We start from the raw sequence: 12,520 nt of genomic DNA, 5'->3' as shown, positions 1-12,520 counted from the left end.
GCTTGCACCATGCACTGCATTCCTAGTAAACCTTTACACGTCTTCTGGGTTTTATTAACACTACAAGAACTTCTCTACTTCATCTTGCGGACCTAAAGACAAACAAGATTAAGTAAGATTGAGATATAAAGTAGCAAACACTCACAAATAAACTTATTTTACTATGTTGGCAATGCTCTCATAACGTATGAAGGAAAATGAGCCCTGTAATTGAAGTAACTTCTTTTTAATTCTAGTCTTATTTTAAATAAAAATAGTGGAGTTATTCTTTTCTTTTTTTTAACATAGAAGAAGAAAGACCACACAGATACACCACAGAGACACAAGAAAAGGATAGCTAAGGAGTGGATGCTGAGAAGAAGATGACAAATTGGCCAACAAGCAGTGTAGCCATGTGATTAATTTTTTACTGCATGTTTATTTGCATTTTGTTTCTTTCTTTTGTGAGCTGAGCAGAGCGTTTTTTCATCATTATTGTTATTATTGTTATATTATGATAAGGCAGAAACACATAGCTTTAAAAAGTAATTCTGGTTACCTGTTCTTTGAGTTGTTATGAAAAGAGACTGGATCTGTTTCTCACACCTACACAACGAAGATTACTTTTTTCTCTCTTAATGCTTTAAATAGATAGATATATGTCTCATGTACAAACAATTTACAGATCTCTTACCACCATCATTACTACGAGATAGATATATATCACAAATTACTTTTACAGTTTCTCATGACATTGGACTTCTTTTTGTTGACAGGGAGAAGGGGGTACAGAAGACAAGAAACAGAGGGAGGGGAGAACGGAGGGACTCTTTGAGGACTCCCATGTTGCTGTCATTCAGAGTTGTAATAGGATGATGAATGGTCATATTTAAAACGTGACGCAGACATTTTCATGAAGAGTGAACATATACGTAGATGAATCTTTTTTTTTTTAACAGTATTACTGAACTAAACGGTTTTATTTGCATTATTTTTTTTATTATTGTTAATGTAGGCAATCCTATCCTTTGTAAATACACTTCATCCTACATTTTGTGGTGGGGAAAAAATATTTGGTGTGTGTAAAAGTACCGGTAATTGAACTTAGCTATCTTTCTGTTTTCATTTCCCTTTTCTTTTATTTTGTTAAATTCTTCTGTTTTTACGAGGCTCTCATTCATTTTAATTTAATTGACGTTTGTAGTTAATGACTGGAAGTTACTATATTTATTTCTAACGTCAACGTTTAGCTACTGAATAAGTTGCTGTACATCAATGATAGCTTCTTCGTTCCCACCATTGATAAAAGTTTGCAATAAAAAGGTTTTTTTTTTTACCTAGTGTTACAGGATTTCTTTTCAAAATTGTGTAAATCACGTAATAAACAAGTACATGATTACGTGAATGACAATACACTATCTAACATGGTTGGTATAAAAATTTTAACCTTTCTGACCAGGAGTGAAATTCTTATTTGAATATATGAATATCGTGTAGGAGCGACGGATGGTGCACAGAAAAATCCAGTATCCGGACAGTTGTATATTGTACAAATATACAGAATCATTATGTTTACTACGGAAATCTGTACGGACATTCGTTATCCATATGCTACATACGTACTGACCTCTTCCTTCCTAAATGTTCTATCATTCCGCTGCAGAATGTCTGACATATTAACAGTCTTCTGTATATTACTTACGTATATGCATGTTACATACATCAGCTATATGTTATATGTGTGAGATCCTGATCGCCTATATATAGTTCTTTCTTTCGTACAAAAAGTACGTTTATTCGGAACATTTATACGAAAATTACGTATAAAAATACGTTTTCAGTTTTAAGTTTGCTGCAGGATGTTACATTACGGTTATACGCTAAGCCCAAAAACTACAGAATTTACGCATGTAATCTACGCTTTTACGTAAGCCACATATGTTTTTCCTCAGTATAGTTTCATTTGTGGATGTTGCAGTCTTGAAGACAGGTAGGTAGGGAAGCCGAATGCTTATTCAAATATATTTCGCAATCACTGAAAAACTAGTACATTTTAGGATAGTAATAATCAGCATACATCTTTCTGATTCTAAATATTCTGTTTCTTCTCTATTTTTTCTTCTGTAGCACTATGGAGCACATCTACTTTGCAGAAACTGTTAATTTTAGGAAGTTATTTTTCTTTATTAAATGGATTGCTTCAATGCCAAGTGGTGTAAATTGAAATTTTCCAGAAGAGAACTTTGAACTTCAAACTCTCATGGAAATCGCGTGAAGAGCATGTTCCTATCAATATAGATATATTAGAAAACAAACTTCATAATTATGGTTTTGGTTGAAACCGTAAGATAAATATGAATTTTTCATAAGATATTCAACTTCAAAGTTCTCTCCTGAAAAACCTTCCACTTTGGAATTATACCACTTGCGTCGAAGCATTTAAAATGTCGGTTCGAATGCGTACTTTTCCATCCCTACACTTTAAAACGAACTAAAAGCATTTATAGTTTTTACCCACATAGTCATTCATTATTATGCTACTCAAATTTTCCCCTTTCATTTTCTTCATTTTTTACTTTGTCATTTGTTTTCTTGCTCTTTATTCTTTATTTCGATTTGAATCTACTAACTTATTTTTGCCCGTTTTAATGTTTTGCACATATACAATTTATTCTAGGAATGTTCTCTGAAATTCCTTGATTATTAGATTATTCTCATGGAGGTATAGGAAAATTGCATATTTTCTAAGCCATTGACGAAATCTGTGATGAGCTAGATCCCACAATACCAAATTTGATGGAAATATCTGGATTAACACAAACCTTAAACTGCGAGAAATGAATACGAACAACCCTAATTCTCAAAAGGTTCTCTCAGCAATTGACACATGATGGCTATAACTATGGTAATTGTGTGTGCTTATTTAAGTTATTTTTCCAAATCGGTTACTTTATCAAATGAACAGCTCGTTGTCATCTCAAAACTGTTTTCCAAGCAGATGAGCCTTCAGTCGTCCGAACAGAGAGATCCTATGGCTCCTTGTCGAGATTGTATACAGATTTGTGGCACCTTTGTCCATACCAGTTGACCAGTTACCTGAACTGTAATGTGAGCATCATCTTCCTTGTCAACAGCTATTGAATGCAACGAGTGCAAAGTTTGCTGGATCCAAATCGTAGGATTAGCGTGAACACAGAACATTTTACTGTGCATCGTGCGCTATGATCTGTCTTGTAATGATGTACTGTCGTTTCGGATGAATTCCTCAATAACTGATGTCTTTTTATTGGTTGTGACAGTTGACTGTCTACTTGACCGTGGGTGTTGTTGGATGATGCAATCATCACGCCGAAACCTCACAAGGAACGGACATAAACCTGTCACCTGGACATCCGAATCAAACCTAGTCCTTCGATGAACATAAAGATATGTTCATGCACAAAAAATTAGGTGTCATTGACAACGGAGTAAGTTTCTGGGCCCCATTAACCCTGTTAGTATAAAAAAAATCGTAGACTCGCAGTGAAATAGCTATTGCATCAACACTGTACATTGGAAAGTCATAATTTATAGTTCGTTCTCTTCAGCATGAAACAAGCATTCCAGAAGTGCTATGTATTGAGGCCCATAATGTTTCGCTTTTCCATAACAAAACTAACACACTCTATCACTTTAAAAAAAGATTCATCGCCACCAAAACAAAATCCTATCACTTCATCTTACCTTGCTCCATGCCAATTGGGTCTAGGTTATTATTATTACCCACTTCGAGCTTGTTCCTTTATATTACTCTCTTACCTTCTTGATTTATTCAAGGATCTATCTCCCTAAGGTTTCTGGACTGCAAATCAATAATCGTTGCGCTTACTTCCCATACCAGCGACTTATGACGCATGACTTCATACCTTGATTTATTATTCATATGGTTTTATGAACATCTGGAGCCTAGTCAACACTGCAGTCATTATTAATCCTTATTATTGTCAATCATTATATCAATCATTACCTTATATCAATCATTAGTTAATTTATTTTGTTGTTCAATTTTTCTTTCTTTTTCTTTTTTGGTAAACAAGTACACAACTTTTAAAATTCAACCTTTCCTTTCATGTACTGCTTACCTTTGCTTCCTGTTGTTAAGTATGGAATGAGGCCACGGGTTTGTAAGGTTTTGAAATAATGGCATATATCCATATTAATAGTTGCTAGGAGATATACTGTGTAAATAGTTCGTTTATGTAATAATATACATTAAGATATATTGATTGCAATCAAGATGAATATGGAATTATTGGAATCAAGATTGTAATAGATATTATTTGATTTGTTTAGACAAGATTGTTAAGAAGATTATGAATGTTTAGTAACAAGATATTGATTGGAGATAGATTGATCAGAAAAGACTATGGTGATGATAATGCATGATTTGGTAATTAGAGTAATATTGAGATATAGAGCCATGTTAGTGTAATTGTGGAATATTAGTGATATAATTAACTGTATTACATTAGGCACAGATTAAGAATAAAGGTATAGAAGATTTGTGTTGTGTGTATTTAAAAATTAGATTTCAGCACTTTCAGAGATATGTAGGCAATTAATAAATTAAATCTACTACGTGGAAACTATTTGTTTAGCGGTTTACAGCTGTCACTTGTCAAACACAGTAGTAATTAAGGGCTAATATTGAAATTAAGCCATTAGAACAAATTCACAAGTAAAATACAAAACATATTAAATATTACCACTATAATTATTGTGCTATTACTTGAAGTGACTTCTAAATTGGGATTCCATGAACTGCAATAATTCCTCTATGCTCCTCGTCTTGACGTAGGGTTCAATCCGCTTTGATTTTCTTCTTCCATTTACTCAATTATTGTTTTCTCCTATTTCGTCGTGTTTCTTCCATCATACCTTCTTTTCTTTTACTCGTCATTATTCAAAATACATTTACTTTTTTCTCACACAATATTATAACCACTTCCTTTCTTTGTTGTATCTAATATAGTTATTTTTTCTTCCAACCCCTCTACAATTTCCCAACACTTTCTCACTCGTTTCCAATCCCTATGTTCTAAATTGTTTTCCATCTTTCATTTCGAAGGCCGCTAGTGTTTTAATTCATTTTGCATTGTAATCACATCTTTTTTTCTCTTCACACATGAAGCATTCGACTAAAGATGTACACTAGACAAAACTTGATGCTGTTTCGTCTCGAAAATGTGTCGTGGAAGTGAAGTTTCGTCTCTGTCTCTTCTCAAATCTCATCACGAAAATTCTGTCTCGTCTCGTGTGGAATCCTACATTCGAGGAACCTTTCTCGTTATTTTGTACTAGAGTTGATTACCCGCTTCGCTAGGTTGAAATAAAAACTTAAAATGCACAACTCCTTATGTCATATATTTGGTAAAAATGACAGTAAAGATTAAACAATACTATCATGGACTCAATTTGGACTTAAAAGGAATCGGAACTGTCACTCTTCATCTCAGTGACTCCGAAAAGTATGTATTCGACTCTAATATCGGTCATTTTCGATCATTTTTACATATCTCCCCTTCCTTTCCCCCAACTTACAGTGCTGAATTTGGATTTAAACGGCATCGAAAGTGTCATTCAACGACTCCGAAAACTATGGATTCGACACTAATGTCAGTCAATTTCGACCATTTTTAAATATGTACCCTCTCCGACATTACACCGTCAAAGTGAAATGGTACAAACACTCCCAGTCTCGAACCTCATTTAAGTGGCAAATTTGATCAAGATCGGTCGACTGATTCAAGAGGTATTAAGTTTTATATGTTTTATATATGTCTTCCCCTCCCAGAAGTTGTACCGACAAAGTGAAATGACAGAAATACTTCCAGGGCTGAGTCCCATCTATGTTCAAAAATTTGATCGAGATCGATTGGGCGGCTCAAGTGGTGCGAAATCACAAACATAGTCACTTTCATCCATATACATAGATTCAAAAATGCTAACGAGAATTTCTAGGAATATTATAATCTAGCATTTGATTTCCGTCATATTAAACATTAAAAGCTCTGGTTAATTAGAAATGTGAAAAACGTATAGATAATTGAAAGCATAAGTTTTGACCAAATCCTCTGCAATTTCAGTTTACTAAGTACAAGTTCCAACATCCAATTTACTAAGTACAAGTTCCAACAATCTCTTGCAAAAATGTTATGTGATAGTTCTACTTTTTTTTTTTTTAAAGAGATTGCAATGTATTGTTAATGTAATCACATGAATAATTCCAACTGGAGGAAACAAGAAACATGTGCGTGTTTAATAACGCGTATATTACGATGGGATTTAAGAGTAGCTTAAGATGTCCCTTGTCCCGTTTTAATATGCTTTCTCGTATATATTAAATACACATCAATACAGCACAATGTGTCAAGATAGCGGTGTTAAATATGTGATCAGTATAACAAACACGCTACCTGGTTTCGAAGGAAAAAAAAATAGCCATAATCGTGGATGAAAAATACGTATGAAAGGCATAGGTGAAAATGAAAAAAGAAAGAAAGAATAGAAAGGAAATTCGCAGACAGAAAACAAATGGCCAAACAGAAAGGACAATACAACAGGCATGAATACGACTAAAACATGATTGCATGAAACTAAAACAAATACGACAAATATAAGCGAAAAAAGAAAGAACGAAAATTATGAATATTCTCATGTGGAAACATGACTAAACAATATTTCTTACATTGTTAATCTATTAAGAAAAGTCATTGACTTCCCACTTACTTCCGCGTGATAAATTAGTGAGTGGTGTGTCAAACTAACAATATATTAGTCGTAGATATCATAGAATCGGTACCTTAGTACACACTTCTGCAATATATATGTTGTTACGATGAAAAAAATAGGGTAGTTAGAAACTACAATCAAAATTACCTGCTTCTAGTGCTGTTGTAAATAAGGTTTGAACAGCTTGAATACCTATATAGTTTCCATAAACATTACGTTATCGCGCTACCACCATGTATCTCATACCAATGGTGACTACTTCTTCGCCTTACTCTCGAAATTACACTTTACCCAGAGTAATACAAAGTAGTCGTAGTCTATTAATTTAGTCGATTCATTTTATGCCAAGGTATAGAAAAAGGTTTCTAACAGTGACTACTTTGCCCAGTGATTGTCCAGAATCTTGATAACCTTCGGTGACCTGCAATGCCCACCTTCAAATTGTGTTCTGTATCCTGATTATTGTTCCACTGATCAGACTTCCTTATTTTCTTTCTGGTTCCGTTCACTGCCGTTTCATGTTTAATGCTCCCGTTTCTATGCCCAACGGTACAAAAGTCCCAAATCCCGGCGTTCATTTTCAAAAACTAGATGAGCTCTACTTTAAGTTTGTGTTATATTTTTCTTTATCTGGGAAGTATGATATAGATATCACCACTATTTGTTTCGAGAATTCTAAGTTTCTTTAGCACTGGTGAAGGCTAACATAGATGCAATCCATATAATAATCGAAGATTTCAAAGCTTCGATAACTTCTTGATGAATAATGGCAATATATCTTCTCCGATTCCAGTTTGGTTTCTTCTTCCCTGGGTTGGGGTTGATTTCTGTGGGCGTGATCCAGAGGTCTGGTTTGGTTCGTTTTCTTGCTTGTGTAGTTGCGCTACTATACATGTATATATTGGTATATTTTATAGTAATCATTTCATGCTTCAATCATAAAATTGGTTGAATTCATGTATAGAAATGTTAAAAAGTGAAAGATCGTTTAAAGAATCTGAAAATTTTTATGGCTCACACAATTTTCAGTACTATGTAGGAACAAGTTAAACAATTTTTCATTAATCGAAATATTTTCTGTCTTATATAGAGAAATTGAAGAACTTTTTATGAGTCGGAAAATTTTCATCATTTTGAAGCAAAAAGTAAAACAACTTTTTGTAAATCGGAAAGTTTTATTGCTCTGTAGAAACAAGTAAAAGGAATTTTCATAGATCGCAAAATTTTCATCACGATGTAGAAACAAGTGGAAAAAAAACTTTTCATAAGCCGGACAATTTTAGATATTATGTTTAGCGATGTTAGGTAGAAAATTTTCCACTATATTTAACTGCACATAGAGCTACAAAATTGAATTTCTGTGGAGGAAAGTTAGTCAGCAACAAATTATAATTTTCCAGTCAGCTTTCTGAAGCCGGATTCTATTATTTAAAATTTTAATCTATTGAAAATCATGAATATTTTCCGATTCATAAAAACATACTCCATTTATTCCTACATTGTTGTTTAGCCGTAAAATTTATTGGTAATAAATACGCGTATTGTCTTAAAAAGTTTCATGAAGTGAAAATCTAACGATTCTTTATTTCAAGAATGTTTCAAAAACTTCAATACGTTCTTCCCTCAGAATCCACCTTTGATCTTACAATATTAGATTTCGTCAGTTTAATACGCATAAGACGGTTTTCTCATAGCTTTACTACTTTTATAGATTTACATACTGCAACATTTGTAAATAAGTAGATATAATATAAAGTGCCTACTGTAAATTTTTGACTACCCAAAATTCTAGTTTAAGTAACTCATGAAAGGAAATACTGATCATTTTCTGGAAATAAACATTTATTTATTCATATATTCATTCAGAAGAGAAAGTAAAATATAACTAATAAGGAAACTGATTTGTGTAGTTGTTCTTCCAATAAAATAATAAAAGAAACATAAAAAGCTGCACTATTAGCGCTGCGTTCTAAAAGCAACAAGTAATTTCATTTTAATTTACAAAATAAAGAACATATTTCTTATATATACTATATATATATATATATATATATATATATATATATATATATATATATATATATATATATATATATATATATGGGTGATTCCACGAAAAAGGGAAATTTTCTGTCACGGGCATTTCTTCAAACTACTACTAGAAAGAATCACCTCATTTTTATTTTGTTTGGTAGTAACCGTCACAAAGTAGGTATGCCATGTATAACAGTTTGCAATATAACACGAAACATACGTAAAAAATTAATTATTACCCAATTTCTCAACACCGTGGGCTGTCACAGACTACAGTTGACTGATTTTAATCAATAAATTACAACTGAAGTCGCAAATCAAACATCATTTATTGGTAATTAAATGGAAGAGAACACTTCAATATTTCGGTTTTGTGGAAAGTAAACCTTTATAACGATTATTTTCGAAAGCTTGACTATGCTTCGTTTCTGTCACCTCTATTTCGTCTCAACTCCATGGCATGAGAAAAAAATGTCATTGCTCTCAACAGATAGCATGGTCGTCCACATTGGCAATACTCACAAGAAGACAAGGCAGACATGTTTGACTGAAGAACAAAAAAAAGTTGTGTGCATGTGTTAAAAGCTATAGGAAAAATATTTTTGTGTGTCGAAAGCAGGTGCGTATATTAATTGATACTCAACACCATGGTATTTATTACTGAATGTATTTGCATGGTATATACCTTCTTTCCCTTGAGGAACCTACGCCTTAATGTAGAAAATTCGTACACAATTATCACATGTACCAGTCAAAAAGTGGGCCGGTAAAGATAAATATATTCGATTTTCTCAACTCCATGTCCATCTGAAAACTAAGGAATCCACGGTGTTGAGATAAGTTCACGGAGTTGATAATCCTATAGTGTTTGTTATGCTCATGCTCTTCCAAATATTTGTTCTTTCAATACATTGATAGAAATGAAGCTTGTTTATGGTCTAGTGACTAGTATGCTCGCCTTTCGTGCGTGGTTCTGGGTTTGTTTCCCGGTGGAAGCTCAAAAATTAATGGTGTTTACTTCGCACAGTGAGGCAATTGAAAAACTCATTTGAGTAGAGATATACTGAAACCTGATCGCGCAGACCATCACAACGGTCGTAGGAGCCGACACGCTGACCACGTGTCATTCACACTCAAAGGCCGGCTGGTGGGTTCTAGCCCATTTAAGGAGTGTTTCGCGGAAGTTCAGATTTGGGGCTGTCAGGTAGCCGGAGGTAAAACTTCAGTCAAGTCAAGATGGATGGTATCTGTTTTTAACCTATTGACGTCTCAATCTTATGATCAACTAATTGTTTTCTTTTCAGGGATTGTCGAAGAGTCTGAGGGCAATATACGGACAGTCAATTTTATGACGCGGATCGGGAGGAATTTCTCCTGGCCTACTAAACCTGACGTTTAAAAAGCGTTGGCAGTTGTCATTCTGTGTAGACTAGAACAGCCCTTCCCTGTTTCCTCAAGACATTTCCTTCATTGGAGTGGAAAATGAGGGCTACTTAACAAAGAACATCGAATTATCCAAAGAAGACAGAAATGATGAGTGCCTTACACTGTCATTTAGTGTGCATTATACAGAGCGTTTCAAAACAATACCGACAACGTTTGGGAGGTGATTCCTAACACCAAGATAAGATAAGAAGTATAGACCAATCTGGGTGCACAAATGCTTCCTTTCGCAGTTATAGGCTACCGAAAACATGAAAAAAATGAACTTTAAAGGTCCATAGCATAAAACTATGGGACCTACCGTAGTCGGGTCAGACTTCACTTAGGAATTAGTATGTGCGCTATCCAAATATCCATGTTTCAGAATCTTGCGGTACTTCCACAACAACTTTTATAGAAGTAGTTGGTGAGTACTTCAGATTATACGCCCGTAGCCAAACTCCCTCTATAAAAATTGCTTCGTGAGTACCTCAGGATTCTGAAACATATTTTTGGATAGTGCACATATTAGTTCCTAAGTGAAGTCGTGACCCGACTACGGCAGGTCTCATAGTTTTGGAGCTATGGACCTTTAAAGTTCTTTTTTTTTCATGTTCTCGGCAGCCTATAACTCCGAAAGGAAGCATTTGTGCACCCAGTTGTCTATACTTTTCGTCTTATCTTGGTGCCAGGAATCAGCTCCCAAACGATGTGTGTATTGTTTTGAAACACCTTGTATATATACCAAATATACAAATACACTTACCAAATGTTGAAAAAGTATTGCACTTTCGACGTGTTGACTTGATTACACAGAGAAGACAGACGGATTACATAAGCTCAGAAAACAAATGAAGTAGACAATAGACAGGTTTAGTGACTACTTCGTCTGTTTCGTAAGCTTATGTGAAAAGTTTGTCGTCTCCATATGATAGTCAGCATATTGAAAGCGCAATAATTTTTCAATATTCGATAAGTGTATGCGTATTTCTTTTTTTTATTTACGTCACATATTCATATTATATATATATATGTACTCAATTTTGGAACCTTCATTAGATATATTTTCATATGTTTGCAGTATTTTCTGGAGTATTTTTGTATAACAAATTACGTGTCATCTAGTTTGTTAGAATTTTATTCAATAAGGGAATAATTCTAACTTACAAAAACTATTGGAAAATTATTTCAATTTTTATGTAAATTATAAGCTTAATCACTTATAAACCAAAACTTATCACCAAGATGTATCACGTTTCTCAACTCCACAGCAATTTTCAACTCCGTGTTAACTAATCTCAACTCCGTGACCTATGGTCTCAACTCCGTGGGTGCTGAAAAGTTTATTATTTTTTATTTACTACACCAATAATGATTCAGCTCTGCTGAACACCTAATTAACATGTACTTAGTAGTAGTAAGTGCATGTGATATTTTTATCGAAATAGGCGACCATCAACGGAACAAAAATTTTCCAAGTGAAAATTTCCCTTTTTCGTGGAATCACCCATATATATATATATAATATGTACTTGTTCTATTGAATCGTCATTATTTTTAATACATTTTTATACATAATAATGGTAGTTTTACAATACAAATATCTGCTGTAAGATGTTGATTATACAAAATTCCAATATTGAAATTATGATTTACGAGTATTAAACACAATAAAACCAAAGCATTTCCTCTTAATTTCTGTTACAAAAATAATCTTCATAAGGAACTTTTATGTAGTTATTTCATTACATAGGCAGGACTACATGTGAAGAAATAGTGGATTTTTTTTTGTTTCTGAAATTGATAAATTCACAAAGGTTTCTTTTCAATTTCTTGTTACATTTTAAATATTGGAATGGGATATTTGTTCTCTACGAACTTGATGTATGTTCCCTGCACTTTACACACGCACACAAACACACACACAGCAAGAGAGAGAGAGAGAGAGAGAGAGAGAAACACTGTATATTTTTACTTCCCAACTTGAAATATTAGAAAATTTTCTGTTTTCCGAAAGCTAATTGGAAAATTATAATTTGTTGCTGTCTAACTTTCCTCTACAGGAATTGGATTTTATAGCTGAATGTGCAGTTAAATATGGTGGAAAATTTTCCACCAAATATCACTATACATAATATCCAAAATTGCCCGGATTATGAAAAGCTTTTTCATTTGTTTCTACATCGTGATGAAAATTTTCCGATTCATGAAAATTCCTTTCACTTGTTTCTACAGAGCAATAAAACTTTCCGATTCACAAAAAGTTGTTTTACTTTTTGCTTCAAAATGATGAAAATTTTCCGACACAAAAATT

This window comes from Thermobia domestica, chromosome 1 (assembly GCF_964235325.1).
Source record: "Thermobia domestica chromosome 1, izTheDome1.hap1.1, whole genome shotgun sequence".
Taxonomy (NCBI): domain Eukaryota; kingdom Metazoa; phylum Arthropoda; class Insecta; order Zygentoma; family Lepismatidae; genus Thermobia; species Thermobia domestica.
Note: the sequence above shows the minus strand (reverse complement) of the source record.